This window comes from Lissotriton vulgaris, chromosome 6 (assembly GCF_964263255.1).
Source record: "Lissotriton vulgaris chromosome 6, aLisVul1.2, whole genome shotgun sequence".
In the NCBI taxonomy this organism is placed as follows: Eukaryota; Metazoa; Chordata; class Amphibia; order Caudata; family Salamandridae; genus Lissotriton; species Lissotriton vulgaris.
The window spans coordinates 780,706,281-780,724,254 of record NC_141694.1 but is presented as its reverse complement, the minus strand read 5'-3'; positions in this window follow the sequence as shown (position 1 = coordinate 780,724,254).

Here is a 17,974-nt window from a genome sequence, read left to right as displayed (position 1 = left end):
TACTGTTGTAATTCTCAGTACATGTAAAAACGTTACTCATATCTATGTGACCCCAGTCCTTCTTAAACAGTTTCCCTCTATTAACACAGTACATTATGTATCGGTTTAACCAAACAGTTTTCACCACAATGTTCATCAATCTATGTCTTCTACCCGATCGATTCCCCTCTTCTATGTTCTAACATCCACCTTTAATCTGCTTCTCTTGCATACTCACTTTGTTTGTGTTTTCAACGCATCCCGCCATTTTCCTTTCCTTCCTTGCTTCCTCAGTCATCTAAACCTTCTGTCTTCCTTTTCTCACTTTTTATGTTAATCATGATATACTCCACCCTCCGTTTCATCCAATCATTTAGCTCAACCTATACACCAAACTACACTTCCCAGCATACCTCCCCACTGTTAGAAACAATGTTGGTATCGGTACATTCAATCGTACTGCTGATGTTTAAAAATCGACAAATCTTATGCCCCGCCCTCCCTCAAATATGTAACGCACGTTCAATAAGACATATGGCACATAACTTGATAAAAAATGTAACGTTCAAATGATAACCATCAATGTACAATATCATGATGTTAAACTGGAGCGTAATTCACGGGTATTTCATGTCCTTAAAACAATTGCTGATTTTAAACCAGATGTCCAAATGTCCCAAAAGTGGTTATCCTTGGTTTTGTTTGATGGTCCATGGGTGGGTGCAACATGCCAGGTAGGCAAAACTGAGAAGTTGCACCCACCCATGGACCATCATGATATTGTACAGCAGTACGATTGAATGTACCGATACCAACATTGTTTCTAACAGTGGGGAGGTATGCTGGGAAGTGTAGTTTGGTGTATAGGTTGAGCTAAATGATTGGATGAAACGGAGGGTGGAGTATATCATGATTAACATAAAAAGTGAGAAAAGGAAGACAGAAGGTTTAGATGACTGAGGAAGCAAGGAAGGAAAGGAAAATGGCGGGATGCGTTGAAAACACAAACAAAGTGAGTATGCAAGAGAAGCAGATTAAAGGTGGATGTTAGAACATAGAAGAGGGGAATCGATCGGGTAGAAGACATAGATTGATGAACATTGTGGTGAAAACTGTTTGGTTAAACCGATACATAATGTACTGTGTTAATAGAGGGAAACCGTTTAAGAAGGACTGGGGTCACATAGATATGAGTAACGTTTTTACATGTACTGAGAATTACAACAGTATGTTTCACGAGGTAATGATGTTACTTTTAATACTTGCAGTTAAATCCCTGACGAAGGGCTGAAAATGCGCCCGAAATGCATTGGATGAAGGATGTTTTTTTAAATGTGTCCGCCGTGCTGCAGGAAGAAAAGGCTTTTCGGCAAACTGCAGCATTTGCAAAATTGGACAGGCATTTATGTGTCGCATATGTGGTTGCTAATACATATTCGAAGTGTTCTGACTATTGAAGGATTGAAGAAAAATAAACATATAGATTTATTTTGAACTAAACAGAGTCATCGTTTGCTTAAAGGAACTCGCTGTGCGTCCGTCAAGGAGTGTAGATACGCTCCACCTCTGAGTGATTTATTAACCGTTGGTTGGAAGGCACAACCATATTTTTCGACTGCACGCAAAGAAAGGAATAACTTAACAAAAGGATAAAAGTGATATTTATCAAATAAGATAAACGTTGGTGTGCATATTGTCATTTTCTTGTGGAATTGATTCAGTTTTGCCTACCTGGCATGTTGCACCCACCCATGGACCATCAAACAAAACCAAGGATAACCACTTTTGGGACATTTGGACATCTGGTTTAAAATCAGCAATTGTTTTAAGGACATGAAATACCCGTGAATTACGCTCCAGTTTAACATCATGATATTGTACATTGATGGTTATCATTTGAACGTTACATTTTTTATCAAGTTATGTGCCATATTTCTTATTGAACGTGCGTTACATATTTGAGGGAGGGCGGGGCATAAGATTTGTCGATTTTTAAACATCAGCAGTACGATTGAATGTACCGATACCAACATTGTTTCTAACAGTGGGGAGGTATGCTGGGAAGTGTAGTTTGGTGTATAGGTTGAGCTAAATGATTGGATGAAACGGAGGGTGGAGTATATCATGATTAACATAAAAAGTGAGAAAAGGAAGACAGAAGGTTTAGATGACTGAGGAAGCAAGGAAGGAAAGGAAAATGGCGGGATGCGTTGAAAACACAAACAAAGTGAGTATGCAAGAGAAGCAGATTAAAGGTGGATGTTAGAACATAGAAGAGGGGAATCGATCGGGTAGAAGACATAGATTGATGAACATTGTGGTGAAAACTGTTTGGTTAAACCGATACATAATGTACTGTGTTAATAGAGGGAAACCGTTTAAGAAGGACTGGGGTCACATAGATATGAGTAACGTTTTTACATGTACTGAGAATTACAACAGTATGTTTCACGAGGTAATGATGTTACTTTTAATACTTGCAGTTAAATCCCTGACGAAGGGCTGAAAATGCGCCCGAAATGCATTGGATGAAGGATGTTTTTTTAAATGTGTCCGCCGTGCTGCAGGAAGAAAAGGCTTTTCGGCAAACTGCAGCATTTGCAAAATTGGACAGGCATTTATGTGTCGCATATGTGGTTGCTAATACATATTCGAAGTGTTCTGACTATTGAAGGATTGAAGAAAAATAAACATATAGATTTATTTTGAACTAAACAGAGTCATCGTTTGCTTAAAGGAACTCGCTGTGCGTCCGTCAAGGAGTGTAGATACGCTCCACCTCTGAGTGATTTATTAACCGTTGGTTGGAAGGCACAACCATATTTTTCGACTGCACGCAAAGAAAGGAATAACTTAACAAAAGGATAAAAGTGATATTTATCAAATAAGATAAACGTTGGTGTGCATATTGTCATTTTCTTGTGGAATTGATTCAGTTTTGCCTACCTGGCATGTTGCACCCACCCATGGACCATCAAACAAAACCAAGGATAACCACTTTTGGGACATTTGGACATCTGGTTTAAAATCAGCAATTGTTTTAAGGACATGAAATACCCGTGAATTACGCTCCAGTTTAACATCATGATATTGTACATTGATGGTTATCATTTGAACGTTACATTTTTTATCAAGTTATGTGCCATATTTCTTATTGAACGTGCGTTACATATTTGAGGGAGGGCGGGGCATAAGATTTGTCGATTTTTAAACATCAGCAGTACGATTGAATGTACCGATACCAACATTGTTTCTAACAGTGGGGAGGTATGCTGGGAAGTGTAGTTTGGTGTATAGGTTGAGCTAAATGATTGGATGAAACGGAGGGTGGAGTATATCATGATTAACATAAAAAGTGAGAAAAGGAAGACAGAAGGTTTAGATGACTGAGGAAGCAAGGAAGGAAAGGAAAATGGCGGGATGCGTTGAAAACACAAACAAAGTGAGTATGCAAGAGAAGCAGATTAAAGGTGGATGTTAGAACATAGAAGAGGGGAATCGATCGGGTAGAAGACATAGATTGATGAACATTGTGGTGAAAACTGTTTGGTTAAACCGATACATAATGTACTGTGTTAATAGAGGGAAACCGTTTAAGAAGGACTGGGGTCACATAGATATGAGTAACGTTTTTACATGTACTGAGAATTACAACAGTATGTTTCACGAGGTAATGATGTTACTTTTAATACTTGCAGTTAAATCCCTGACGAAGGGCTGAAAATGCGCCCGAAATGCATTGGATGAAGGATGTTTTTTTAAATGTGTCCGCCGTGCTGCAGGAAGAAAAGGCTTTTTTGCAAACTGCAGCATTTGCAAAATTGGACAGGCATTTATGTGTCGCATATGTGGTTGCTAATACATATTCGAAGTGTTCTGACTATTGAAGGATTGAAGAAAAATAAACATATAGATTTATTTTGAACTAAACAGAGTCATCGTTTGCTTAAAGGAACTCGCTGTGCGTCCGTCAAGGAGTGTAGATACGCTCCACCTCTGAGTGATTTATTAACCGTTGGTTGGAAGGCACAACCATATTTTTCGGACTGCACGCAAAGAAAGGAATAACTTAACAAAAGGGTAAAAGTGATATTTATCAAATAAGATAAACGTTGGTGTGCATATTGTCATTTTCTTGTGGAATTGAACCAGTCCAGATCTGCAAAGCATACGGGGGTTGTGCAGTCTCTCAACCTGCTTCCAATTTCTCTCTGAAGTGTTCCTCAGCCCAATGACTTGCTCTCACCACACAGGCTCACTCTGGGCGATACAACCCGGCAACACAAAGTCATTGGGCCAGGTGAGGAGAGGGTAGTTGCTTTGCTACGCTGAGGGCAAGACGGAACACTCAGTGAATGGGGGCTGCAGCTGTCTCAGCACCCCACGAGAAGTGATACACAATATCTGGTGTGCATTGATCTGAGTCGCACCAGGTGATCTGGTCACAATGAACCACGAGTCATGTTCTTTGAACCTCCATGGAAATGAGGCACAACATCTGATACGTGATGATACTAGTTGCACCAGACAATCTGGTCCCACACACACAGTCGCAAGCTCAGTAGTACAGCACTAGGTAGAATGAGGCACTTCTATGGACTCGACCTCCCTACGAGGGCTGCAACACACCTTATATGTGGGCAGGGTTTGGGGGGTCCGTACGAGGTAATCCATTCTCCAGGCATAATACAAGCTCATACTGCACTGCAGTCCTGATCCAGCAGATGAAGAAGGTACCTGAGAGGGCACCTCTCTCCAGGTGAAACACGTAGATGGTGGAGCCCCCTCCTGGGATGGCTTTGATGTCCCTGAGACCTCCACAAAGAACAGGGGACAAGCCAACAAGTCCTTGGCGAGGATAATTCAGGGCACCACACTGCAGCAGGTAGTCAGCCCAGGACAGCAACTATTCAGGCAGGGTGCATGGTCCCTTCCAATCTAGGAAACAAAAAGGGTCTTGGCTCCTAAACTCAGCAAGGCTGAGCCAATATAAACTTTTACAAAACAACACACTAGCCAGTGCTGAGGAATTAATTTACACAAACTATTGAACCGGTGTACATGACAATAACAATGGCAGTCTCCTACTTGTGTACAATAGATTCCTCTGACAGTGTGCATCACACAGTCCAGGATGACTGGTCACACATCCCCAGAGTGCCTCTGCCCTGCTGAAGTATGGCACCATACATGTCTCCCTTAAATTTTAGTCTAGTCTGCCAGGAGACCTTAGAAGGCAGATCTAAGGGTCTTATTATGACTTTGGCAGTCCTACTGCAGCACAGCTACCGTTTTGCCTACAGGAGGACCAGCAAGGCCATAGTGAGCCCGCCCACCAGATTACCAGTGTAATACAGGTCATTTCGGCGGTGCTGCTGCAGTCTCATGGCGAATAGATGTTAGGCTCATAGGAGAGCCTAACATGCAGCCTGCCACCATGACAGTGCCTGAAGCATGTTCCTGCATGGTGTGGCAAGCATGCCACACCGTGCAGGACCATGCAGGAATGGTGGTGGAATCACAGGGGTGCACAATATGTCCCCCCACATGCACCTCCGGGCCCAGATCCGGCAGGGGACTCTGGTAGGAACCCCTTAGTTTCCTCTCTGACTTCATGACTTCGGACTACCACCTTGAATATGGTGGTCCTGAGGACCACTGTACTCATAAGAAGGCCCTTAATCTGCAGTGGGGCCATGATGTAATGCACAGATGTGTTCCCCCAGCCTCCAGGATGGACTGAAGTCACACATAAGAGTTTAGTGCAGCGAAGTGTCCGCTTTCTAGATGTGGCATTTCTAAGCTATTAATGACAAATACACCTTTACCACAAGAGGGGATTTGTAATTGTGAATCCAAGGATAGCATACAACATGAGGCTGCTCCACTGTAAGCCACCACTGCAGCTTGAAGTATTCTCACTCTTTACTACCTGGGCAGGGAACACACGTGTACCTGCACTGCATTTCGTCTATCGTTTGCTCCATCCACCAGGGCTCACCCTAGGGGTGCTCTTGTGTTAGTGAAAGGCACCCTCAGCATTGGCCAATGATTTAGAAATACAAACCGGAGCAAGAGTGCAAATACGCACACATAGGACTGCAATGGCAGGCTTAAAACATGTTTGAAAACACCATGAGGCTACTCCCTGCTGTAAGCTAAAACTGTATTTTAAAAGTCAGTCAGCAAGTCCCCCATGTTGACCCATGGGAAGAGCCGACCACCTAGGTAGGGAATCCCACATGGGGATTATTCACTCCCTGGGTAGGTAATACATAAATGTACCTGTCCTACCTTTCCCCTACCACTTGCCCCTCCCCTCAAGGCTTCCCTAGGGGTGTCCTAGTGGTAGTGAACGGCCCAGTCATCATTGACTAATGGTTTACAAACGCAAACCTGAGCACACACAGGCCTGCAATGGCAGGTTGAGACATGTCTGCAGGCTATTCTTGTGGGTGGCATAATCAGTGCTGGAGACCACTAGTAGCCAGTGTAGTACCTGCTCTGAGTATGTGGTATTCCTCTGTACAGGGTACTCACAGGTACAGCACCTAAACCAATCAGGTAGCATATGTAGGAAGGGCGTGCATGCTTCCAAACTGCATTACAGTGGGAAAGTGTCCAGAGTCCTAGGGTCACAAAAAGAGAATCAGCAAAAACCAGGAGAAAAAAAGCAAAATGTTTTAGGGAAATCCTCAAAGAAGGGCCACGTTTAAAACTCATTGTTTGCGAATTATCACTTTCTTCTCACATCAAGAACTTTGAAATTGTCCTCCTTTCATAACCTTCGGTAATCGAAACATAAATGAAGATTTATGGCGCATTTACACAGAACTTGTTTACAAAACAGAAAAATTGCTGTTTATTCTAGTGCATGCTCACAATATTGGCATTTTAATGCTGTCTAAAGGTGAATTTTGCACACAAAAATGTATTTCCTGTTGCTTATACTATTTTATGCTGAAATATTGGGTGCTTCGTTTAACATTTGATGTAATAACAGCATTTTAAGGATTGATGAGAGTAGTATAAGATGATACCTTTCGTCACCATTCATTTTTTGACAGGTGGGAACGCCCCCCGGAAGTGACTTTGGAGCCGGAAGTCTCACCCCGGAAGTCCCGCCCCGGAAGTCCCTCCACGGAAGTCTAGGGCCGGAAGTCCAGGGCTGGGAGTCTTGGGCCGGAAGTCCAGCCCCTGAGGGTCGGCCTGAGGGGCAGCCCCTATTGGGTCCAGGTGTAGTGTGTGAGTGCCCTTCACACAGGAATTAATGGATATGTAGGTGTGTCAATGGTGTAGAGTGGTGGTGTGGGATGCCTAGGGCTAGCTGCAATGCAGCCAGTAGGGCCTACTGGGGTGTTTAGGGTTGTGGGATGGATTAGCAGAGACTTACCTGTGGGTGCCATGTTGGTTGGGCAAGCAGGGGCATGTCTGGGCCTGCATGGACATGTCTGGGCATGTCCAGCGGATAGCTGCGACTGCAGGCTGGTGTTGCTTGAGCCGCGGCGAGGTCTATCCGTGGAATGGGAGCCCTAGAGTGTTGCTGGGTCTTTATGGAGGTAGGCCAGCCCCCTAGGAGGCGTGGCTGATGCCTACGGAGTTCCTGAATGGTGGCCTGGGGTGTAGGGGCATAACCATAGCAGGCCAGGGGCAGGAATTCCATTGGCCGCAGAAGAGGCGGGAATTTTGCCGCCTAATTTTAAAAAGTCTCTAATGGAAAATGACAACGATTATGAAAATAAAATAAAGACATGTGTCGTGCAATTGTGGTTTCTTTCTACGCGGGAGTAATGTGTAGGGGCTGATGAACATTTGAAAGTGTGTAAATAAGCCGCTGGAGGCTGTGTAACATGCATGGCTTTGTAACATTGTGGAGCTTGCTGCAGTAAGCCTAGACTGATAGTTTACCAATGCAATATTTTGCGCAGCCTAACTTTAAAGTCTCTTGTGTAAAATGACGCCATTTATGAAATGGAAAAATAAATAAATATTTTAAGGTCTCTGATGTAAAATGATGTCAGTTATGAAAAGGAAAATAAATGAAATAAAAAATAAAGAAGACTCTGTCTCCCGAGGCGTGTTGGGGTTGGTTACTTCCACCTGTTTAGTCATGTCTACAACTGCATCTCTGAAAAGATTACAAGCCTGGCCCAAGATCATAACATCCGCTTGACAGTAGGCTTTTAACTCTGTCTGAAAATTAAAAGTTTTGTCACTGTTTTCACCATACCATTGTAAAAAGTTATTTTCCTCATCTGGCATCATATACTCAGATCCATAGCTGTGAGGCGGTAGCATGGGACCCTCATAATTTTGATTACCCCAGGTGTTAAAAAAATGGGGGAAATAACCTTTACACCCAGGAAAGCCAAAAGCTTTTGGCATGGGCAGAAAATTTAAGGTTTCTATAAAACGTATTTGTAAGGTTACAACCGTTACCGACATTAGATTTGAGCCCTGGGTGATGAGTTTTATGAGCATCTTTTCACTAATCAACTTCTGTAAAATAAAAAATGAGTCATACCCCTTTGAGTTATGAGACATCATGGTATACCCCTTATGTAGGGGCTGCATGAAGGTGGCTAGGAAATCACTCACACATGTTCGACCTTCAAACTCCCAGTTCTCATCCGAATTTAGATGATGAGCGTAGATATAATTGGGTTCATGCACAGATGTTTCTTGGGTGCACTCTATATCAAAAATGATATAATCTTCTGTTTTAGGTGGTTGTCGTACCTTGCGCATGTAGCACATGTGTTCTGCACCCGCCTGAAAAGAAACCTTACAACAGGGCATTTCATGCCAGGGCATTTGTGACCTTCCGCGACGTAATGCCCATAGCGACCACAATCTGTTTTATGTATGCACCTGACAATGCTGTTATGTATGCACAAATGCAAAAAACACAGTTGATGGACAGAATGCGGAACAATGTCATACATTCACCCCAGTACAGAGATCTGGGCCTAAATCCATCGTTTTTTTGCACTCCACTCCACCCCAGTTCAGACATGGCCATATGCAAATCAGTCTGACCCTGTGCCTTATGGGAACAGTCCAGCCCAAACTGCCAAGCCATGCCTTCCCTGGACCGGAAACAAGCTTCAGAGGACCGGTTTCTGGCATTCCAGCCGTCTTCAGCCCGGCTTGCTTGAATCCGTGGTGTGGAGAGCATGGGACTCACGTCTGAGCATACCCATCCCACTCGGGGTGACAAATGCAAAAAACACAGTTGATGGACAGAATGCAGAACAATGTCATACATTCACCCCAGTACAGAGATCTGGGCCTAAATCCATCGTTTTTTTGCACTCCACACCACCCCAGTTCAGACATGGCCATATGCAAATCAGTCTGACCCTGTGCCTCATGGGAACAGTCCAGCCCAAACTGCCAAGCCATGCCTTCCCTGGACCGGAAACAAGCTTCCGAGGACCGGTTTCTGGCATTCCAGCCGTCTTCAGCCCGGCTTGCTTGAATCCAGTGGTGTGGAGAGCATGGGACTCACGTCTGAGCATACCCATCCCACTCGGGGTGACAAATGCAAAAAACACAGTTGATGGACAGAATGCAGAACAATGTCATGCATTCACCCCAGTACAGAGATCTGGGCCTAAATCCATCGTTTTTTTGCACTTCACACCACTCCAGTTCAGACATGGCCATATGCAAATCAGTCTGACCCTGTGCCTCATGGGAACAGTCCAGCCCAAACTGCCAAGCCATGCCTTCCCTGGACCGGAAACAAGCTTCCGAGGACCGGTTTCTGGCATTCCAGCCGTCTTCAGCCCGGCTTGCTTGAATCCAGTGGTGTGGAGAGATGGGACTCACGTCTGAGCATACCCATCCCACTCGGGGTGACAAATGCAAAAAGCACAGTTGATGGACAGAATGCAGAACAATGTCATACATTCACCCCAGTACAGAGATCTGGGCGTAAATCCATCGTTTTTTTGCACTCCACACCACCCCAGTTCAGACATGGCCATATGCAAATCAGTCTGACCCTGTGCCTCATGGGAACAGTCCAGCCCAAACTGCCAAGCCATGCCTTCCCTGGACCGGAAACAAGCTTCCGAGGACCGGTTTCTGGCATTCCAGCCGTCTTCAGCCCGGCTTGCTAGAATCCAGTGGTGTGGAGAGCATGGGACTCACGTCTGAGCATACCCATCCCACTCGGGGTGACAAATGCAAAAAACACAGTTGATGGACAGAATGCAGAACAATGTCATACATTCACCCCAGTACAGAGATCTGGGCCTAAATCCATCGTTTTTTTGCACTCCACACCACCCCAGTTCAGACATGGCCATATGCAAATCAGTCTGACCCTGTGCCTCATGGGAACAGTCCAGCCCAAACTGCCAAGCCATGCCTTCCCTGGACCGGAAACAAGCTTCCGAGGACCGGTTTCTGGCATTCCAGCCGTCTTCAGCCCGGCTTGCTTGAATCCAGTGGTGTGGAGAGCATGGGACTCACGTCTGAGCATACCCATCCCACTCGGGGTGACAAATGCAAAAAACACAGTTGATGGACAGAATGCAGAACAATGTCATACATTCACCCCAGTACAAAGATCTGGGCCTAAATCTATCGTTTTTTTGCACTCCACACCACCCCAGTTCAGACATGGCCATATGCAAATCAGTTGACCCTGTGCCTCATGGGAACAGTCCAGCCCAAACTGCCAAGCCATGCCTTCCCTGGACCGGAAACAAGATTCTGAGGACCGGTTTCTGGCATTCCAGCCGTCTTCAGCCCGGCTTGCTTGAATCCAGTGGTGTGGAGAGCATGGGAATCACGTCTGAGCATACCCATCTCACTCGGGGTGCTGAATGCAAAAAACACAGTTGATGGACAGAATGCAGAACAATGTCATACATTCACCCCAGTACAGAGATCTGGGCCTAAATCCATCGTTTTTTTGCACTCCACACCACCCCAGTTCAGACATGGCCATATGCAAATCAGTCTGACCCTGTGCCTCATGGGAACAGTCCAGCCCAAACTGTCAAGCCATGCCTTCCCTGGACCGGAAACAAGCTTCCGAGGACCGGTTTCTGGCATTCCAGCCGTCTTCAGCCCGGCTTGCTTGAATCCAGTGGTGTGGAGAGCATGGGACTCACGTCTGAGCATACCCATCCCACTCGGGGTGACAAATGCAAAAAACACAGTTGATGGACAGAATGCAGAACAATGTCATACATTCACCCCAGTACAGAGATCTGGGCCTAAATCCATCGTTTTTTTGCACTCCACACCACCCCAGGCATCTTTGTGAGCGACAGAATAGATTACAGGTGCTGCAGCGTACCTGCTGCTCTGCTATAACTTCGCATCCAACTGTCTGACACATTTTACAATACATTTCACAGTCATGAGCTAGCTGATTGCTGTAAATGTGATCACAGTGGGTACACACATACCTAACTCCTAAAAATCCTTTTAAATTCAGGATACCATAAAAATGGTCTTCGTGGTAAAGAACATAAATTGTCTTGTTTTTCAGAGGCTGCCCCGATGTGAAGTATCCCCAGGCGCCGTTGTTGTTGTACAGAATTTTTACCGTAACTTTAAAATAGTTCTCAAAAAGCCCCTGGTATATAAAAACAACAGGGTGATTTGTAGGCATTTTAAGTACTGTATGGGCTGCACTAGCTCTAGACAAGATAGCAGCATGGCTAGTGTTACGGGCAGCCAATAGTCCTGCTATGCTTGCTGCCAAGCATGTGTTAGCGGTAGGGTTGTTAAAATCAATCAGCCATTGATGTTTCTTCCCTATGATTTTACTGTACAGAATAGTCTTTAAAAGTCTAGAGCCGCCTCCGGCACGAAATCGGACAACTAGAGCTTTGATTCTAAAGGTTCCATGAGCCATTATCTCACTCCTACTCTGTAAAAGATTAGTGAGGTTTTTAAAAAAAATCTACAGCATCAAAGACATCACGGCCTGCTCTAGTTGTGAATAAAGGACTATTGAGATCTTGTGCCTGGAACCGCAGCAGGAAAAAATCATTAGGCCCCGCATCCTGTAACATGCGCTCTATGAGTGTTTGTATAGCTTGATAATTAGCTAGAATGCCTGGTTCTAATGAGGTTATACGGTCAAGGTTGACATATCTAAACTCCTCGTAATGTTCTGTAGCATTAAATTTCCGTACAGAATGGGTGTACCTTCTGACGCTCTCTAAAAACACAGGCTCTAAGTCTTCAGGTTGAGGGCTGATGCTCCACTACAATCTCACAGGGGAGGGGTGCTGAGGGGTCTGTCTCGGGGTCTGCGCGGCTAGTTTTTTAATCCTTCTTGTGAAGTGTATTTGGGCTTTCTTTAGGCTATTTGTTAAGCGGCGGCAGAGCCTCGCGCTATTAAGCCAATTCTGCTTGTTATTAACCCATGTGTCTTTAGGTAACCTCCCACATCCTGATTGATTCAGAAAACTTGTAAATTCAGGCTCAATAGGATCATTTTTACAACTCGTTATTGATACCTCTATGGGATTTAAACCCCGACGGACCTTTCTAACTGTTTTGTCTTCTTAACGGCCGGTAGGATTCGTCGAGCCTTATTAAGTATCTTATGGATTGTTTTTTTAAATTTTGACACATATGTAGCTTTATTCATAAACCAGGAATTAGACATTTTTAGGGATGTCTGAGAATCTAGTCATCATGGTATGAGCATTAGGTTGGTAGCTGTTGATTCACAAGCTGATACCACATAGCTTGTACACATTTTCACCGTATGATTTATTTCCTCCAGCACGTCATTTAAAGGGCGGTTCTTGTTTTATGCTTTCCCATGTTTTAAAATTATAGAGCTCACCCTAGCTTTTACTTGTTTGATAGACTTCTTCATTTCTTTGATATTGCCCAGTAAAACAGTTTTATGAGCTAATTCAGAATTGTCGCTGCTGGTAAGGTCAACTATTAATGTAGGGTTTATATTACTATGTGGACTCCTGTGGATCGCTCCCTTGTCACTATTAATAGTTTTATGATTGATGTCAGCGCTGGTATCTGCTGAAGCTGAGTCCCTCTGCGAACATCCCTGTGCATTAGTCCCTATTACGTAAGTCGCTGACGGTCTAGGCTTTTCAATATTATTGTTGAGAGGGTCTAAAGAAGCAGGTTCCCAATACGAACACCCTGGTGCTGATGTCCTGGGGCTTGATGCTAGTTCATAAGACATCTTTTCAACCCCATTCAAAGTGGTACTATAATCATGGTCTGAAGAGTGTGAGGACACTATTATTAAACTGGATGAGGGACTAGTAGGGTCATAGGCTGAATGGGGTTCCGCGGGTTCCACGTGCTGAACGAAATTTAAATGCTGATCATAGTAAGCCAGGGCCTCAGAGGTATGAGGTGAGACGGGGCTGGGGGGCGGTACTCTATATTCCTCATAGTTCACATTGGAGATAGGGTCAGACGCATCTGTTGGTGTTATTTCAGAACTCTCTGTTAACCTAGACATATCCTGAAGAAGCTTTATAAGATTTGCTTGCAATGCCTTTTCTGACTCATTACTTTCAATAACATCTCCACTAAGGTCATGGCCATTATCTGCTAGGGGGCTCCTATCCCACTGAAGATCATCCTGTTAATTACCAGAGTCCTTGTTTGTCCAAAACTTCTTACTACGTTTAGCGCTCGCTGGTTTAACCCTCTGTTTATGACCTGTCACAAGCTGTGTGGAGCGACCAGGGTTTGGGGTGTATAGTGGGACCTGTCCTTCACCTAGGTCATTAGGCATCTGGGAGAAAAAGGCAGGCTTAGACGTTTGCTTAGCTGCTTTTTTTAGAGCTAAACCTCCAGGGTAATTTTGAATAACAGGGGCTGCGGCTAGATCCAGCTTTAACTTTTTCACAGATGTAGGCTTTACTTTAGCTGATTTACAATCTCCAACAGTCTCTTCAACAGGTTTACAAAAAAAGCTGTTCACCTTCATAAATGTTGTCCTGTCGGGGATTTTCGCTCTCAACAGCTGATGTTTTTGGTTTATTTTGCCCCACATTTGTGATGTCCTTTAGATGTATTGATAATCGTCCCCTCTTGAGTGACTCTTCTTTTCCCACAAACTTGTGTACTGTTTCTACAGATGTAAACAAAAATATATATTGAAAACTAGAAAAGTATAAACTGGTAACAATAAACCACAGTAAGGTTTCTTACAAACAACTGTGATGAATACTGGACCCTTCTACTTTACACTATATCTGACTAAAACATGCTTTTTTTAAAAAACGGAGTCCCAAGCTGTTAAAAGCTCACCTGTTTGTTGTCTTTGTAGAACCCCCTTCTTAGTAGCCTGTCCGCTTTTAAGCATAGGCGCTGGATGCAGAGCTCTTTTCTCCATAGATAGACCGCCTTTAAGCACAGGTGTTGTTTGTCGAGCGCGTTTCTCAGGAGGCGGGCCCTTTTTAAGCGCCGGTGCTGACCTTTTCACGGCTCTCCGTTTAGCACCCTTTTCTACGGTACCCTGGTTCACATCGCCGGGCCCTGACAAGAAAAAATATATATATGTGTATATATATTACCTACTGGCGATAGCCAGTAGGTATATATAGTTAGGATTTTTTCTCTATGGAACTTTTGAAAATTCTATGCCTAATAACTTTGGCGTTTGTGGACGGAATTGGCTGAAATTTTCAGGAAAATGGCACATTTTGTTTCTGAGCAGCTCCTGGAAATTTGGGGGGGGGTTCGTCAAGGGGGGGCTGAGAAAAAAGGGGGGTCCCAAAACACGTTTTTCCCATGTTAATTTCCATAGGGCGGTTGGCCTCACTTTTAGCCCGAACGGCTGAATGGATTTCCACGAAACTTGGCAAAATTGTAGGGACTGTTAGCCCGATGTGCCTTTGCTAGGTCTCAATATATGTGCTTCAGTGGATTTTGAGAAATTAACGTTTAAAACAAGATATATATCTGTAACAGCGCTCCGGGCAGCGCTCCGGTTCGCGAACTTTTCGCGTATCGGAACTTTGCGAAGCGAAGCTGATTGGCTCTCCGGTGTCTGTCAACATTCTAAACAGTCCGGAGCGGCCGCCATCTTGTCTCTCGGTAGGATCGAGAGACAAGAGGAGGCCAAAACAAAGGGGGAAATGAAGGAAAGGGGGCAAGGTAGACCCCTTCTGACCCCCTAGGATTGATGAGGGGGATATTATAGAGCCACGCCGGGCCCAAAAAAAAAAAAAAAAATATTCCGATTTTTTTCGCCGTAGAGACGCGTCTTGGTTCGCGAACCGGGCAGCTAACCGGGCAGCTAACCAGGAAGCTAACCGGCAGTGTAACCCAAAAAAAAAAAAAAAAAAAAATTCCGATTTTTTTCGCCGTAGAGACGCGTCTTGGTACGCGAACCGGGCAGCTAACCGGGCAGCTAACCGGGAAGCTAACCGGCAGTGTAACCCAAAAAAAAAAAAAAAATTCCGATTTTTTCGCCGTAGAGACGCGTCTTGGTACGCGAACCGGGCAGCTAACCGGGCAGCTAACCGGGAAGCTAACCGGCAGTGTAACGGGAGTCTGAGGAGTAGCTGATTGGCTGTCAATATTGTAAACAGTCCGGAGCGGCCGCCATCTTGTCTCTCGGTAGGATCGAGAGACAAGAGGAGGCCAAAACAAAGGGGGAAATGAAGGAAAGAGGGCAAGGTAGACCCCTTCTGACCCCCTAGGATTGATGAGGGGGATATTATAGAGCCACGCCGGGCCCAAAAAAAAAAAAAAAAAATTCCGATTTTTTCGCCGTAGAGACGCGTCTTGGTACGCGAACCAGGCAGCTAACCGGGCAGCTAACCGGGAAGCTAACCGGCAGTGTAACGGGAGTCTGAGGAGTAGCTGATTGGCTGTCAATATTGTAAACAGTCCGGAGCGGCCGCCATCTTGTCTCTCGGTAGGATCGAGAGACAAGAGGAGGCCAAAACAAAGGGGGAAATGAAGGAAAGAGGGCAAGGTAGACTCCTTCTGACCCCCTAGGATTGATGAGGGGGATATTATAAAGCCACGCGGGGCCAAAAAAAAAACAAAAAAAAAAATCCGATTTTTTCGCCGTAGAGACGCGTCTTGGTACGCGAACTGGGCAGCTAACCGGGCAGCTAACCGGGAAGCTAACCGGCAGTGTAACGGGAGTCTGAGGAGAAGCTGATTGGCTGTTATCATTGTAAACAGTCTGGAGCGGCCGCCATCTTGTCTCTCTGTGGGATCGAGAGACAAGAGGTGGAAAAAAAAAAGGTGTAAATGAATGAAAGGGGTAAGGCAGACCCCTCCTGATCCCCTAGGATTGATGAGGGGGCTATTAAAGTTCCCTGGGGGGTGAAAAAAAAAAATTGCGATTTTTCGCGGTAAAGGTGCTTCCTGGTACGTTAACCGGGCAGCTAACCGGCAGCGTAACGGGAGTCCGACATATTGTGTTTTTTGAACGTTTGTGATATGTGCACGTGTGGATTTTGTCTAATTAAGGTTAAAAATATATATATATATCTTTAAGCGTGTTCTGGCGCGCTTACGTTTTGGGTTTGGTTTGCGCTGCAGAGACGATACGTCACGGTTATGCGATGCATCATGAGGCGTCTCACGGGCTACGTGATACGTCACTTAATAAAGAATATATTTTACAGCTATAGATATTAGCTTTTAAAAAACCAATGAAATTCACAGAAAAAACCATAGGTTATAGACCATATACAGTTAGGAATTTGCATTTACAAAACCTTGAAAATTCACTGAAAAAACCATAGGTTATAGACCATATATAGTTAGGGATTAGCATTTAAAAAACCTTATTTTATTTGCACAAAACCATTGAAATTCCATATATAGTTAGTTGCACTAACTATATATCGCGGACCCGCAATCCACTGCTAATGATGTCACATATTACATCATTCATGACATGGTCAGTGACATCACTGATGACATCTCAAATGACATCTCAAATGACATCACTGATGACATCACTGATGACAACACCCAGTGACTGTATGTTTCTGTAAAGTTAAAATATGTCTTACATATTGAAGAATGAGTGGATGTATAAGTGTCTGGATGAAGGATTTAGTAGGTGCATGACTGACTGTATGAGAGAATGATTAAATGTGTCTCACTGAGTGCATGGGTTAGTGATTAAAGTGTCTTAATTTGGCAATCATTATTTATGTTCTTCTGTAAACTGCTGCATGTTTAAATCAGTAGCTATATCAGTAACTATATGGGTTATTGAATGGTTGCCCAAGTATTTGTATGGGAGACTGAGTATGTGTGTGGGTGGCTGGGAGGTGTATAACTCTGTGCATAGATGTGTGAGCAGTTGATTCCCTAGGTGTATGGGTTCAAAAGTGCATGTAGAAACAGCTGTATGGACAGTTGACTGTGTGCATGAGTATATTGGTGAGTGAATGGATATCTCAGTTCTACATGTCAAAGTAAGTACATATGTAAAACACACTCCATGTGAGAGTTGACATATATAAATAACTGAACATAAGAGCCAGTGAATGTGAGAGTGGCTGTATGAATCATTGTGAACTTGTATCAAGGATTGTATGAGAGAGTAAATATGTGTTAGTATATGTTTGAATAAGTAAGGTGTGTATAACTGTATAGTTAAGGAAATGGAGATGTGATTGATTCTTTGCATGACTGACTAGGTGTGTGAGTAACTCCATGGATGTGTGACAGTCTGTGAATGCCTGTTTACACTGAGTGTATCTAAGGTTATATTAGAGTCTGAAGATGTATTATCACATAAATGATATCATCAGTGATGTAATCAGTAATGTCAAATGAGATGTCAGTGATGTCATCAGTGATGTCATTTGAGATGTCATCAGTGATGTCATCAGTGATGTCATTTGAGATGTCATCAGTGATGTCATCAGTGATGTCACTGACCATGTCATGAATGATGTAATATGTGACATCATTAGCAGTGGATTGCGGGTCCGCGATATATAGTTAGTGCAACTAACTATATATGGAATTTCAATGGTTTTGTGCAAAT